Source organism: Pleurodeles waltl, chromosome 1_2, assembly GCF_031143425.1.
Source record: "Pleurodeles waltl isolate 20211129_DDA chromosome 1_2, aPleWal1.hap1.20221129, whole genome shotgun sequence".
NCBI lineage: Eukaryota > Metazoa > Chordata > Amphibia > Caudata > Salamandridae > Pleurodeles > Pleurodeles waltl.
In genome coordinates, this window is record NC_090437.1 from 923,331,110 (window position 1) to 923,348,690 (window position 17,581).

The window sequence follows — 17,581 nt, forward strand, 5'->3', positions numbered from 1 at the left end:
CATTCTGGACCGGAATATCTCCTGTTTGGTATCCTTTTCCTTTTCAATTTTGCTTCTCTTTTCGATTCTGCCTCACTGGTGCTTTCCTCTTTGGCCAAATCTTTTCCTTCAGTTGAGGATGGTACCACGACAGTCACTTCTTTTCTTTTCTCTTTCACTTTTGGCCTTTCTCCGTCGTTCAAACTTTCTTTAGTCCTTTGTTTTATTGGTGATATACTTAGTCTCCTCTTTGCACCGTGTCCATTTGATGGACCTGCGACCTTTTCTGTGGAAGCTTGAACTGTTTCGTTCTGTTCTGCCTTGTCCTCTCCTTCTGGGGAATCAATCACGTTCTCCTTTTCTTTTTCTCTATCGTCTGCTTCTGGGAAAGCCCTCCTCTGATCAGGCTCTCCTGCCTTTTCACCTCTTTCGAGCCCTTCGTCTCCGTTACTTTCTTCAGACTCTTTATCACTTTCAGCTGCTTCAGGCTCTTTGTCACCTTCAGCTACTTCAGGCTCTTTGCTACCCTCAGCTGCTTCCGGTTCTTTGTCACCTTCAGCTGCTTCGTCGCTGTCTGAACTTTCTCCTTGGTCTTCCCCAAGTGAGTTGGTCGCTTCGTCCTCAGAGAATATCTCTCTCTCTTCCGTTCCTGCCTGTTCGCTTTCAGTTTGGTTTTGCTCTGTCTCAGCGCTCAGCACTGTTTTATCAGGCACTGGCAGTTTCAGCGCTTCAACTTCCTCATCTGTGGGACACAACACTTTCTTTGTGTGACTGGCGTGAATCCAGTTGGGAACTCCCGCACACTTCACAGCGGTAGTGGTCGTCAGGATCACTTGGAAAGGGCCTTTCCAACGGGGTTCCAGACACGACTTTCTCACGTGCTTCTTTACCACGACCCAGTCACCTGCTTTCAGTGTGTGTCCTGGACCTTGGATCGGTGGCAAGGTGGTTGCTTCCACCTGGTGAGAGAAAGAGCGAACCACGTCAGCCAGACCTTTGCAGTAGTCTAACACCATATCATCTGTAATATTCAAAAGCGCGTTTGCGGGAACTGCAGGAAGTCTCATGGCCCTGCCCATGAGAATTTCGTGCGGAGACAATCCAGTCTTTCTATCAGGGGTGTTTCTCATTGACATTAGCACCAAGGGCAATGCGTCAGGCCATTTCAAATTTGTCGATGCACATATTTTCGCCATTCTTGATTTCAATGTACCATTCATTTGTTCCACCAGTCTTGAGGCTTCAGGGCGATAGCTACAATGCAGTTTTTGCTCAATGTTCAGCGCTGCGCAAAGTAACTTTATCACCTCGTTATTGAAGTGACTTCCCCTATCTGATTCTAAAGAGATCGGGAATCCGAAACGTGGTATTAACTCCCTCAATAATAGCTTTGCAACTGTAAGGCTGTCATTTCTACGTGTGGGGTATGCTTCAATCCAGTGACTAAAAATGCACACAATCACCAACACATACTTCAGACCTCCATGCACAGGCATCTCAATGAAGTCCATCTGCATTCTACTAAATGGGCCACTGGCCCTGCCAATGTGGCTCGCGTTCACTACTGTTCCCTTTCCTGGGTTCATCTGCTGGCAAATAACACATCGATGGCAAACTGCTTCTGCAGCTTGACGAAATCTGGGGTTAAACCAATCGGTTTTGAACAATCTTATCATGGCATCTCTCCCTAGGTGAGCTTGCCCATGATAGAACCGCGCAAGCTGTGATAAAAGACTATTTGGCAAAACAAATTTTCCCTCATTTGAAACCCATAACTCATCTGGTCTCTTTATACATTGTGATTTAGTCCAGGAATCTCTTTCATCCTCCCTGACGTTATTCTGTAATGCTTTTAGTTCATCTATTGTATCTACGACCTTCAAGGCAAATGCTTCAGCTGGTTCGAGTTCTGGTTCACTTATTGAATTCCATTCATCCCTGAGTAATATACAGTTCAAGGCACAAAATCTTGCGACTTGATCCGCATATGCATTTCCCAGAGAAACATAGTCCTGTCCTTTTGTATGAGCACTACACTTTACCACTGCAACTTCGGCTGGCATTTGAATGGCGTGTAACAATTCCCTTATTCTCTCCCCGTTTTTCACTGGGGATCCTGAAGAAGTCAGGAAACCTCTCTGTGACCATAGTTGTCCAAAGTCGTGCACAATTCCAAACCCGTACTGACTATCGGTGTAAATGGTGACTTTCATCAATGCAGACAATTGACATGCTCTTGTAAGGGCTACAAGTTCTGCTACTTGTGCGGAATAGACTCCTTGGAGCCAGGATGCTTCCAAGACACCTGTTACAGTACATACAGCATATCCTGCTTTCAAAATTCCCATCCCATCTCTTAGACATGAACCATCAACGAAAACAATTTGGTCATTTTCATCAAGCTTAGTATCTTTAATGTCAGGTCGAGGTTTTGTGCAAAATTCAGTCACCTGAAGGCAGTCATGCTCGACGTCCTCAGCGTCCTCAATTTCAGCATTTTCACCGGGAAGCAAGGTTGCTGGATTCAACGTAGTGCACCTTTTCAGCTGCACATTCGGTGAGCCCAGAATTATCGTTTCATACCTTGTGAGTCTTGCTCCAGTCATGTGTTGCGTTCGGGAGCGGGTCAAAAGTATTTCAACTGAGTGAGGGACCATGACTGTTACTGGGTGTCCCATCACTATTCCTTCACTCTGAGTGAGGCTGATACCTACTGCTGCTACGGCGCGCAAACACCCTGGAAGTGCAGCTGCGACCGGATCCAGGGTAGCTGAAAAATACGCTACTGGTCTGTTTATGCCACCATGGGCTTGAGTCAAGACAGACAAAGAACATGCATCACGTTCATGACAAAACAATATGAAAAGCTTTGTGTAATCAGGCATACCTAAAGCTGGAGCCCTGCACATGCATTCTTTCAATTCAATAAAGGCATCCATCTCATCTCCTTTCAGCTCAATTTGATCCAAGGCATCCTTCTGGGTCAGCTTCAGTAAAGGCTTTGCTAGAGTTGAGAAGTTGGGAATCCACTGACGACAGTAGCCCACCATTCCCAAAAACTTCCTCACCTCCCTCCTTGTCTTTGGTGGACTCATTTGAAGTACACTCGTTATCCTTTCCTTCATTATTCTCCTTGACCCTTTCTCTATCTGGTGACCCAAGTATTTCACTTTCTTCTGACAGAACTGCAATTTGGAAGGAGACACCTTGTGTCCATTCCTTCCCAAATGGTTCAACAGAGCAATGGTATCGGCTGTGCAGCCACTTTCTGTCTTTGATGCAATCAGTAAGTCATCGATGTACTGTACTAGGGTTGACTCGAATGGCAATTCTAATGCTTCCAAGTCTTTCTTTAGAATCTGATTGAATATTGACGGTGACTCAGAAAACCCTTGAGGAATTGGACACCAACTGTACACTCTGTCTAAGAATTTGAAACAAAAGAGAAATTGGCTGTCCTCATGAAGAGGCACCGAAAAGAATGCTTGTGACAAGTCGATGACTGAGAACCACTCGGCATCGCAAGGGACTTGAAACATTATCACAGCTGGATTTGGTACGACAGGGCAGCATTTGACTATGATGTAATTTATGTTCCTCAAGTCCTGTACAATTCGGACCTTTCCGCTCGGCTTTATTAGTCCCATGATTGGTGAATTACATTAGTGCTTAACACTTCTTTCAGTACTCCCTGTTTTACAAATTCGTCAATGAGTTGGGCAACTTTCATGAGGGTGTCTTGTGCCATGTGGTATTGTGGGGTCTGGAGAAAGGTTGCATTGGGCTTTACAGTCACTTTCACTGGTTCCACTCCTTTCATCAATCCCACCTCTTTCCCTGTCATATCCCACACTTCCTTTCCAACTGTTTCCCGTAATTCAGCTGGAATATCTTCTTCAGTTATCATCGGGAAGAGACAAATCAGAGGATACTCTTCATCGACGGTTTCCATCTCATCCCCCTCTGCACTGTCCTCTTCTTCCCCATCACTGCTCGTCTGTATTTTAATTCCCTCGTTCGAACACATAATCGAACAACCCAATTTGCACAATAGGTCTCTCCCTAACAGTGCTATCGGGCTTGAGTCACATACCACAAATTTGTGTAACCCTTGATAGTTACCAATGCTGACTGGTACCGGATCTGTAATCGGGTTTGTCAGGTGCCTGTTTGCTACTCCCACCACTTGAACTGTCCTTCCTGAGAGTGGCAAATTTGGTACTTCAATGCTCTTAACAGTTGAACGTGTGGCTCCTGTGTCAACCAAGAATGAGACACGATGACCCATTACTCTTCCCTCCACGTACGGACCCTTTTGATCAACTTCCAAGGATGCCGCAAGCACACAATCTCCTTCCTCTCCTGAACTTTCACTCTCCCATACATTGTTTATTCCACTCTCACTGTGTAATGGGAACTGTTGTACGGTGCCATTTGTATTCATTACCTGACCCGAGACCTGTGGAGGAACCATCACTTGCTGCTGACTCATTGGTGCCAAAGGGATTTGCATTTGCTGATTAGGTACCATGGGTAACTGCTGTTGCATTGGCTGCATTTGCGTCATCTGCATATGGGGCATCTGCATCTGCTGCGGCTGCATAGGTTGTAATCCCTGCAACTGATTTATGGTCTGAAAATTTGGGTTTGGACCTCTCATTTTCGGTCCCCTCATTGTCTGAAATGCATTGACATCATTGCTTTGCTGACCAACACCTGCACCTTCCTGCACCACCATCGGGCACTCGCGTTTCCAATGACCGACAATTCCGCACACGTGACACGGCATCACCTTTTTCAATGCCTGCACACCATTCGGAGTCACAACAGTGTTCAAATCCGGACCATTATTCACAAAACCTCCTCTGCCTCTGCCTCTCGCCTGTGGCTGAAACGCCATATTTCCCTGCAACTGCGGCTGCGGTTGCGGTACCTGTTGTTGGAACCCTTGCAACCCTTGCAAACCTTGCAGACCTGTCTGAGCTGCTTTAAGCTGCATCATCATCACTTTCTCTTTCAACCTTTTCTGTTTCACTTCAATTTCGTCGCTACAGTATTTCGCATAATTCAATACTTCATCAATAGGTTTCGACTGCCAACAAATCAAATGCGACTTTATCATCTGACTTATCTCTGGTCTCAGCCCTTCCACAAATCTAAACACAAAATGAAGCATGTCCTTCGCCTCTATTGTTTCCGTGCCACTGTAGTTCTTGAACGCCTTCAACAACCTCTCATAGTAACTATGAATCGACTCTTTAGCCTCTTGGGCAGTTCGGTCGATCTTCTGCCAATCCACATTTTTCGCAGCAACCTTCGTCTTCAAATGCTCAATCACCTTATAGTACAAGCTCATCACCATAGGTGATGGTGCACCCGTATCCCTGCCTCTCTCCGGTTCACTTGTCGGCCAACCTACAGCTCTTTTGCAATCCTCCCACAAATCTGCTGGAACCACAATCTCAAAGAGGGTGTTCAGGTCTTCCCAGAGACATTTTGCAAGCTTCACAAACCTGTCAGTCTGTTGATACCATTCAATCGGTTTCTCTCTCAGTTTGGGAAAATCATCCGTAAAAGACTGAATGTCGCTTCTATGCCATGGTACATGTATTAATTTTCCCCCTGCTGTCTCCCTCATTGGTAACATGGTTACTGCATCACTACTCTGTGGTCTTTTCTCGTTGAGCTCTGGGACACTGTCTTTCCTCTTTTCCTTTCTCCTTACCCATCTGCTTTCCCATTTGTCTAAGCACCTCCATACTTGTGCACTCTGCAACAATTCTCTAAGGTGCGCCTTCATGCCTGCTGACCTCATGTGTTCAAAATCTGTGGTCCCGAAATCCAACCTGTAGCTCCTGCTCAAGTGTTTTGTCTTGTCTATGTCAACCCCGTTTTTGTCAGCTATTTCCTGCAAGCTTTTCTGTACCTTGTTCACGTCTCTCGTAATCCTGGGACATAAATATCTCAGCTCTTCTTCCGAGTAGGACTCTAACCTATTCACACCCATAGTCCCTTCCACCAATTCTTGTGCTTCCATGTTCAACCTGACCCTATTCAGATAATCTTCTCCCTTCCCACTGGCTGAGCTTTGTGTGGAATTCAGACTGTTGAACCACTGTGTCAGCTGTTGCGCATTCAACCCCATCAGTGTAGCATTCACATCGACTGCCATCGATGGTTGCGGCAACTTTTCAGTGTTCGATGTTAGAGGTATTATGAGTGGGGGGCTCGACCTTACCACTGTCGACTGAGCACATATGGGACTAAACTCCATCAAGGACCCAGATCCGGTTGGCTGAGCCGCTATCGGAGTTATCCCTGGAGTGTTTTCAATGCACCTCCTTTCTGTCCCACTCTGCAGCATTGATCCCTGACCGCTCATTCCTAAGTTAGGCTGACTGTACAAAGGTACCGGCAGACCTACAGTAATGGGTAGTGATATCGCGTCTGGGTTCTGTCCATTTCCCATGTTCTGAGACATGTTCATTCCCACACTATGGGTCATCATTGCCGGCATGCCCATCTGACTCCCCGTCATCTGAGCATGTGCGTTTCCCCCCTGTATCTGCTTTTGAGGCATCAAAAACTGGGTTGATTCAGCTTGTGCCAGTGTTGGGTTGTGACCATTCTGTCCTCCCATTGTGGCTGGATCTAGAATCATTCCCGTACCGTTGTCACTGCTGTAGTACCTTGGGATCTGCGGCTGATAATTTTCTGCTGGTTTCAACATGGGCACATCTGGATATATTCTCCTAACCTGCGGTATCTGCGGGGTGAACAGTAAACTCGGGTCCTTAGACCCCGATGATGCTCCTGAACTCTGAGTTTCACTGTTCTGTACCGGTGCCGGAGGGGCAGAACTGGTACTTGGACCTTGTCCACTCTCCGCATAAGGTGGTGGACGGTCGTTCAGCAATTGCATGATTAACTCCTCATCCTCTAACTCCTCTTCTCTTCTCAACTTTTCCTCGTCCTCTCTATCCTTGGAACACCTCCTATTTGTCTTACAGGTAGCTTTCTTACCTGTCTCCTCTTCTTCCTTAGTAATTGCGGGAAACAATTTTATCCCCTGCAATACATCTGACCTTCTGTGCATTATCCCACCTAGCGTCCGCTAGTGTCTTTTCTACCTTCCTTATCCTAGTCTCGAACTTATTTTGCTGCTGCTGTCTAGCCATTAGTTCCCAAATTGCTAGAGCCTCAAACGGTGCTGGCCTTGGAGGTACCTTCATGTCATACATCGCGAATCTCAAATTCTCTAGGATCCTTATATTGAATGTCCCATGGATCGGGAACGCTACGCTCCCATGTTTCTCTGTCAGCTTGTGCCATTGCTTTAGCCAAAGACACGGAGCTACCCCCTTTTCCTCCATTACAATGTAAGCTGGTGTGCCTTCGGGCGGCGTCTCCTCTCCTACGCTCGCTTTAATGTAAGACTCCCCCTTCATCGCACTCCTTAATGCTTTAAAAAATTTCATTTTCTCGTCTTTTATTTCACAAAATTATGTAATCAATAGGTGACTTTAATTCCCGGAATACTCTTCGCTTGCCTTTCCCCTTCCAATCGAGCCCCACGGACTGCGTCCAATCCGTGCGCGACCCTTCTCTGCAACCAACCTATCCCAGCGCGGCTCCTAGTGACGTCACACTCACACACACTGCGGCTGACAAAGCCTCGCGGCTAGTCCTCCTTCACTCAGCTCCTCTCGTAACAACTTCTGGCATGTATCGTGAGCTACCAAAAATATAAAACAGATCTGTCGGTTTACTACAGGAAGGGTAACACAATCGCTTCAGGACCTTAGGGATTTTTCACTAGCCTCGGCAGTTATTCCATTTTTCTCGGTCCCCACGTTCGCAAGCAAATCTGACCCGCAGACTCTGCTCTCAACTTGTCAGTGATCTATTCTAGTGCACTTAGAATTTTGTCAAAGCCCGAAGTCGAAGTTTCTTTCACTCCCTTAACACACGTACCGACTTGTTGACCACGCCCGATCAACCTACTAAACCGACCAGACCACAACATATAACAAGTGTCTCATACACTTTTCAACATACTCCGGAGTCTCTTGACTTCGCAGGGCCCGTCTCAACAACAACAACCACGTGGACCTTTTTATGCACGAAGCGCCACATGCACATGAAGTTCGACGACTTCCCTACTCTCACACTCGGAGTCGCACCTCCGCTATTTCTATGAAGTTCGACGACTTCCCTACTTCTACACTCGGAGTCGCACCTCCGCTATTCTCTAAAAAAATCCTCGCAACCTTTTCACACAATCTGCAGCAATAAGCTGTGCAAGCGCAAATTCCTAACTTCACTCATACCATCACTAGTACCGCCAACGCTGATCTCACACCTCCATTCTCTTCATTCGCAAGCTCCGAGATCCCGGGAAAGTCGCGGTGGACTTAGCCCATCATCATTCTCTCAATCTTTTTTATCCAAGAAAAATCTAATTCAACTTCTCGAGTGGGGTCTCAAAGGGCGGAACCTTTAATTCAATACCATGTACTTTAAGAGTACGGGGTCCCAAAAGGCGAAACCGTCCTCTGCTACCATCTACTGATAGAGCGTTCCGTACTAGTAATTTACCTGTATTTTGGACGCTCTTTGGCCGATGAATCTTTTGGCTAAGTGGGACCCTCTCCACCCTTAGTCAGTCAATTTAATCAAATCAATAATCAATAACGAACGTAAGCAATGCCCTGATCAACATAACACTTAACAATTAATCCAGAATACATTTCGGCGAACCCTGACCTTTCAGTCAGGAATAACCACACCAGTTTATTCAAAGTTAGTGAATTTATTTCCCTATATTAACAAAGCTAGCACAATATAGATGTGTCTCAACACCAAATGATAAACATAAATGAACATTAATAGCTGTCCATAACGGCGGAACAGGTGCAATCTATGCAGCATTTGAATAACAAGGCATTCGATAATAGCAATGCAAATCACTAAAACTATAATCTGTAAAGAGCTAATTGCATACATTTAGTCAGCATAACAAGGTCTCAAATTGCATCGTGCAACAAAAGGAATCCTCATTTAACCTCAAATTAGCATCGGCATGTGGGACTTCATGCAAAAACAATTTAGCAACATTAATTTAGAAAACTCCTAACTAGGGCTCTTATCAAAATCAGCAGTTGGTTACCTAAAAGAAACACAATGCAATTGTACAATTTCCTTTCATATTTACCAATTACAATCAGCATTCAAGGAAGTCTTCGTCTCACAGGTACCGTTTCTCGATCAGCATGGGACGGGGCAAAGGGGCAGGGGTGGACGGGGCAATTTGCCTCACGGCGGCAAGATAAAACTACTACTTCATGCAAAGGGCATTTCAAAGTTAAAGTCTCTAGGGTAAGAATCATTTAAAGTCTCTTTCTCTCGATTAGAGAAAGCATCAAAGTCTCTCAAAATGGCGTCGCAGCAAGGTGGGCCATAATAGCTGCAAAATGGCGGGTAACGGCAATAATGACTGTAATGGCTGGTAATGGCTACCTTCTTCTCGTGCACCTGGTTTAAATAGACAACAGTTCAAATCCAGTAGGGTCTTCCATTGGAGGGTTCATAGGTTGGCTTCAAATTGTCCAATCAAAAACAACAGTTCTCAAGCTTTTACTTAAGCATACATTATCCTTGGAGACGGGTACGCAAGTTGCAACATTTTATACCAATTAACTCATTTTCAGAGCCTCCATTGTCCGCACCTGCAGATTGACCTTGGAGCAAAGAGAAAAATGCCAGGCTGGCACGAAACCTTAAGATAAGCATGTGAACGATCTCAGTGGAAAAGTACAGCTTCAAGCAAAAATACACGTTTAATAGCACATTGGAAAAATACGAGCATCTAAACCGTGAGACAAGGCAACTAGGCCGAAGCCTCCACTAAAGTAATGCTAAGCTAAAACATTTCAAATAAGCAAATCGTAGCACACGTTTATGATTATGTCGGATTAGTGCAATTCTAATACATCACGTTATATAAAGCACGCTTATAAATGTTGGCAAACTACTCTGAGGGCACATTTTGTCCCCGTACAATCTTTATTAGTTCGGTTAAAGTCACACATGATTATTGCAGCACTACGTTTAAGCACTAATAAATGAAAAACCTTCATTTCAGCTTCATCACCAGTGCTGGATTACCACTCCTTTTAGGGGCCCCAAGACAACAGATCAAAATAATATTGATTTGATCTTGAAGGAAAATTACAATCAAGTTTTTTTTAATTGTTTTCAAAATATTTTAAAAAATTAATCAACTCAAAGAAATGAAAACTTTGCATTAAAGACTCTGTAGGTAAAATATTGTATTAATGTAATGTACCCATTAACAAATTAAAGCACATAAGCCATAGACATCAGATTCACATAGCAGTGTGTGTCTTAAAAGTTAATCTGCTGTCACCTTTCAGTTTGTAAAACAATTCGGTGCAAACTACCTACTAAAATGTTTCGTTTTGTGTAATAAAATCAATTCATTACCATTTTTGGTTGGTAAAATTAATAACGTATTAGGAGATAATTTGGAAGGGGGCCGCAATTTTGACTGTCTAGGGTTTAATCCGGCACTGACGTTGACAGCAACGTTTTGTGCGTTTGAGCAAATGTTTTTCGCTAGCCAATCAGATTAGACCACAAACCTCGTGCCCTCCTACGATGACAAGGTAACACTCTATCCCAGGGCAAGGCCGTACTGACGCAACAAATAGTGGAACTATGTGCTACTGCAGGGTGACAGAGCAGAATATTGTAGATTTGTTACGTTTCCTCTTTCTAATTCAGCTACCAGCTCATTACTCAAGCATGTACATCATAATTGTCAGCAGGGTACTGCATGTGTGTACTTGTTCTCCTCTTACGGAACGGAATTAAATTATATATTACAAAGAGATGTTTTTCAAGAACATTCTTTTATTAAATGAATTGACCTGGCTAGCATGTACATCATAATTGTCAGCAGGGTACTGCATGTGTGTGCTTTTTTCTCCTCTTACACAATAACATTAAATTATATATTACAAAGAGATGTTTTTCAAGAACATTCTTTTATCAAATTAATTGACCTGGAGGAAAACAAGTCTGAACTCTGCAGCAAACTTAAATGTCTGTTTTAGGCTCTTGAAATGCTGGCAACATCCAAATTAATTTCCTGCTGAAAAACAAGCCAGTGACCGATCTAGACTTTCCACCATCTCTAGACATTTTTTTTCTCCACTAGGAGAAAGAGAGAGATTCTGTATAAATAAAGCAAGCACCGAGGTCCTGCTCGCGAGAACAGGATCCAGCTTGACCACTAGATCGTCTTGGAGTTTCTCAATGCAGCAAATCTAAAGTACAGAAGAGGAATTTTCAATTCAGTAACGAGATGGGCATTGCTCCCTAAACCAGTTTAGTGATGTAGGGTATATAGCTCTCCTTGCTTCAGAAAATTGATGATGTTGAGTCAGAGATTTTTTGTTTTAAATACATTGGAAACCAAGCTTCTGCTAACATAAATTGTATTTACACTGTTTCCCATATTGGAGTGATGTCATAATACACCACATGACAGCTACTGCTTTTGTTCATTGTTCTAAATAAAGACAAGTAAGCTTTACACTAATAAATGAAAAGCGTTCCCACAGCCATCTCCCAGAGCCACACCTAACCAAGGACACCAGGCAATCATTGCACAATGTATCAACTAGCATGATGAAAAGACTGTGAGGGCCACTAAATCCAATGTAATACTACAATGAGAGTATCCTCAAATGTATTCTGTAGTAAAATGTTTCTTCTTGCTCCTCCCTCTAAGGTGTAAATACTGAGAACTGTGCACTTGTTTAGAAATGTATGAAAGTCTTGATCTAAAGGTCTATTAAAAGACTTGCCATTCTCTGTACCCTCGAAAGCCTACTTCCCATTTTTAGAAGGTGAATCTGTGCCAGATTTTATGAAGAGCTTTACTAAATTATTTGTACTTATGAATTGTATGCTAAATTCATTGATGGCACATCTTATGTAAATCGCCTCTTCTATATATAAATCTTTGAACCTATAACCTGTGCCTGTCATTCTTATTGAGAATGTTTCAGTCCTGAATATTCAATGTAATCTTAATATATTAGTGACAGGTACAATCGGGGAGCACCAAGGTCTGTATTGGGCCCACACCTCTCCTTTCCTAGCCACTGGTGTGCTTTTAGCATGATAATTTACAAAGGCTTTTGCATTGACAGTCCTTAGCACCTACCTCCAGCAGACTCAGTAAGAGCCCTATTGTGGCAAGAGTTGCCTACTGAAAGACTGTCTATAATAGGCTTCCAGCAGATGCCCCTTGCCAGTGCTTGACTTTAATGAGGTGTAAAAACCGCTCCCAGAACAAGAGAATATCTTAGGCCTGGTGAAAGGATGGGCTAGGTATAGAACACATGATCTGTGTCAGCCCAGGAAAGGCAGCTAAAGAGGTTCCATGAATTTCATAAACTTGAAAGGAGCAGAGGTGAAGTTTGCTCGTTCATAGTTTAGTATAAGGAGAGACCTGGTAGGTGAAACTCCTTGATCCCAGGATGTGTTGTAGTCAGCCTGGATCCATCCCAGTGGGAGGGGAAGCTGTTCCCATAGCCATTTTGATGTCGCCTATATAGAGAAAGCTACTTATTTCCCTAAAAATTGGGCCTGAATTCCATAGAGTTACAGAAAAACTCTGCGAGGTTCAGTGGAGTTCTGCGAGTGGTCGGAATAGGCACATTGCACTGCTCCCACTGATTTTTAGAGCTGAAAGCTTCTTCTGTGCTGTAAAATCAGCTACAACTGCACCACTCAGCATGCCAGTGGGCGCTACTTCTTTATGCTGCTTGAGTCGATTTTCTCCTCAAACGGAAGCTTTCTTAATGCAAATTGTTGCGACCTGCTGCAACTGCCTGTGTTGAGATATCTCACCAGGAGGCATTCTAGCACCTGAAAATCACACTTAGGATGCAAATTCTCACTTGTTCTTGCCAACTTAACATTTGAAAGCTGCATATGAGAAAAAACTCTACCACACAGAAGTTGGCGGAGTTTTGCCAGAACTCCACTCTCCAAGCAGAGCATGGAGTAGGCAAAACTCCACTGGTGGAGCAGGATTTGTTTCGCCCACCCCATTAAAAACACAAGGGAAACACACAAAACACACAAACTCCTATCCAAGAGCAGAAATATGTGCCATCTTGGATTTCACCTATACTAATGCCTTCTAGCCTAATTTGCAGCAAAGCAAGCAGGATGTGCTACAATACTGGGTAGGGTTGCCACTTGGAACTTTTTCCTCTTTGGTTAGGGAGTGTCCAGGAGCCACCCCACCCACTGTACTCCACTGTATAAAAGTGGCCCTCACAACCAGCCCCAAATAATACTTTCTGGACTTGTGGAAGAACAGAAGAAGCATTGCAACTGCTGTTTGAGAAATGTGAGGAGACCTGAAGGGGTGGACCTTCCCCCACTTGTACCCATGACAGAAGGGGACTCTAGGGTCAGTTGGCTGATCTCCTTTATCGCTACTGGGACACCAAAAACTGCAATAGGTATTTTTCCTGTAGTGCCCAGTGGTCTGTTGCAAATGGAAGTGGACTGAGTCCTGTTGGAGGCCCTAGCTGGAGTTAACCCTGAGGTCCTGGGAGCCTTAGTAGTGTCCCAAAGGTCTTATTCTAAAACATCTGAAAAATCTGGACTTTGAAAAATTGGGACTTCCGTTCCTATAGAGAAATGAGGCCAGCCGTCCAATTCTATCTACACAAGATGCGATCTCATTAAGCCAGAAAAGCTGGTTGGTCCTGCTTAGAGCTTTTGCCACCTGCAGATCCAGTTCAGTGGACCTTCTCAGGAAGTTTATCCAACCAACTTCGGTGTGACCTTTTAAGATACGGCCTGCTGCCTTGACCTGCAGTGGAACCTAAGCTGCAAAAAAAGAAACCTTCATTGAATAAAAGCACCAAAGGTATCTGAGAGGACTTTCTTAGTTGTGTTACAGAGGGGAGGCATGCACACTCATGTAAACAATGTAATCATTTTGTGATTATTAAAGGTTTGTCCTGGAACCACATAAAAATACTCCACGAAAAGGAAGATGTGTGGCAAAGGTAGCAAAGATTTGCACTATTTGCTGAAAGTGTCCTCAAAGGGGTTTTCACACACTGAAAAATATTTTATCAGTGGTGAAAAATGGTTTTACAGAAAAGTGCAGCTGGGACTAGGAGGTTTGAAGGGAACGGATTAATGCACAGAAGCCTACAATTGTAGTAGATAGCTAAAATTGTTGTTGTACTCAAAAATGGCAAATCTGTAACATACTTAGGCCCTCATTATGACATTGGCGGTAAGGACTGCTTACCGCCATGCTGGCTGCTGCCAACATACCGCTGCCGCAGCAGATTACCGATACCAATATTATGACACACACATAGCAATCCGTCATTATACAGCCACACACACAAGTCCGCCAGCCCAAAGGTAAGTGGTAAACTGGCAGTAGCAAAACCCAAACCGTTACGCCAACAAAACTACGGCCACAGCATTATGACCCACGGATCACTTCAGCAGGAATTCAATAGCACTAAACCATTGGCGGTACATACAGTCACGCTCAAAATACACATACACATTACACAACAACACTACATTGGACAATTTGAATAACACACACCTGACACCCATACATACGCCACACCCACACACCAACACAACTATAAAACACACACCCACATTACCCACACCCCTTTATGACAAAAAACAATTGCCGCAAGAGAGATAGCAAGACCACAGACAAGACCACAGCCACACACCACCATCACCTATACACCATCCATGCACCTTACATCACACACCCCAACACATCACCACACGCATCCTCACCCACACCACTCACACTACACTCATGGCACTGCAACGACACCACAAGTTCTCAGAGGAGGAGCTAAGGGTCATGGTGGAGGAAATCATCCGGGTAGAGCCACAACTATTTGGATCACAGGTGCAGCAGACATCCATTGCAAGGAAGATGGAGCTATGGCAGAGAATCGTGGACACGGTCAACTCCGTGGGACAGCACCCCAGAACAAGGGATGACACCAGGAAGAGGTGGAACGACCTACGGGGGAAGGTGCGTTCTACAACAGCAAGACACCAAATTGCTGTACAGAGGACTGGTGGTGGACCCCCACCTCCTCCCCCACAACTAACAACATGGGAGGAGCAAGTCTTGGCAATCATGCATCCTGAGGGCCTGGCAGGAGTAGGAGGAGGACTGGACTCTGGTAAGTCAAATCTCTATTACTATCACCCCCCCCACCTGCATGCCTTCACAACCCCCCACCCTAACCCTCTCTCCCATCACTCCACCACCTTACACACAGCCCACCATCACAACCCACCCCTCCCAATACCAAGACCTGCATGTAACACCAATGCATGGACCCCCATCACAGACCTGCATGGACACCCATCACTAAAGCATGCACACTAGAGAGAATCACCTAGCCCACCAAATAACTACTCATACAAGGCAACGCTGGCAGGGCAATAACAACCATAGAGGACAACACACCCATGCACAAGATGTCACATGCAGAAACAATAACACTGCATTTACACCCCCACAGGTCCCCCACCCAACGTCACCAGAAAGGAGGTGCCAGCAACATCTAGTTCTCCCCCAGAAGAGGCCCATAGTGATGACAGCAGCTCTGGATGCCTGAATCTGGATAACCAATCTGGCCCATCAAGGACCTCCGGACAGTCTGTTATCCAGGCACAGTCCCATACCATCACAGAGCCCCCCCCCACAGAAAACACCAGCACAGTACCCACCCAGCTGGTCCATACCTCTGTCCCTAGGACACGTCAATCAGCAGTGTGTCCACCACTACAGGGACCCCAGGGCACCCCACAAACACAGGAAGATCAGGGACCTGAGGTCAGTGGCGGTGGGCACATGGTTCAGGGGACAGAGGCACAGTACAACAGGGAAGCTAGGAGGACTGCTGTGCGACAGGGGGAGGACAGGCCCAGGGAACCGACTCTCCAGGAGGCACTCACCAAGATCCTGGCAGCATACCACCATTCCCAGGAGACGATGGGCCAGAAACTGGACAAGTTGCAGATGACTCAGTGGCTGCAGGAGGGACAGTGCCTGGGGATCAGGGAGGACTTGAAGGACATCAACACCACCCTGGTCACCATTGCAGGGGTGCTGGCAGACATGGCCAACACCATGAGGGAGGGAGTGGCACACCAGCGGGCCCCTGACACTATCCAAACCGATGAACAGCCTTCCACCTCCACTGCCGCTAGTGGACAGGAGGCCCGCCACAGGACCAACAGGCCACCAGCACCCCTCCCCCTTCAGAAGGAGAACCACCTCACAAACGAACCCCGCGATCCAGGCAGAAAACAAAGACCATTGCCAAGACCCCCACCAGGAAATAAGACTCTCCTGATTGGCACCCTTGTGTCCCACCCTGTCCACCTTGAACTGCCATTGCTCCCCTCTTATGCCCCCTTGGACAGTGCACCTGTGATCCACATGGACTGAACTCTATCCTGGACAATCCTCCACCATCACCCAGCCCATTGCACATCCCCCTCTACTTATTGGCACTTAAATAAACACCATTTCAATAAATACAAGTATGGAGTCTGTCAAATGATTGAACTACGTATTAGTTTAACAAGCTTTAAACACTGCAACACAATTGTACAGTAATGTATACATAGGAATGACCTGTAGTTGGCTGCGGTCAACACACCAGGAGCGATAGTGGTGCACAAATATCTTGAAAATAGAGATGTCATAGAGTATAGTAAGTGGCCATAGAAGGGGAAAATCAGCCTGCCAGTGACAATGTCAATCTCAAAAACTGTCAATGAAAAGTGAAGTTACAGTGTCTCACCTGTGTGTCATTGGAAGTATTGTTGTATTTGTCATGACGGGGCCACTCACCTGAGAAGCAGGATGTCTGCAGGGGCGATGGTATGCCATCCAACCTCCTGGAACACCTCTCGGCACTTCCTGGTGGACACAGGAACCTTGGCAGGTGTCCCAGAAGGAAAGGGGGAGTGGAAGAGAAAGAGACAAAACACTGCCACATCTTCTCGGTCCAGCCAGGCACCCTGTATCTTCGGGGGGCAGGTCGTTGTTGACAGAGTGATAGTAGAGTTAGTGCACTCAACTTCCTTGAAACTGAATCTCTCTTTCTGATATGGGCACGGGCGCAGTAGAAGAACACCGGGATGCCCCAGCACTTTTCTTGGATAATAAGAACTGTTGGCACAATTACTAACACTGCATTACCAAAAACCCAAACTGAGTACCATAACAATAAGTACTGCAACACTAGGGCTGGCTTCACAGAGATTCACTGTTGCACACTACAAGTAGAACTGTGGTTGTGCATATCATGCACAAGAAAGACAAACAAGGGCATTAATTACATCACATATAACTTTCCTGCATGAATAGGGTTAAACTAAAAGGAACAAAAACAATCCAGGATATACAAATGTCCACTCTGGGTTCAAACAGTTAGGGGGGCATAGTTTGGTTTGGTTTCACTGTGTGTGT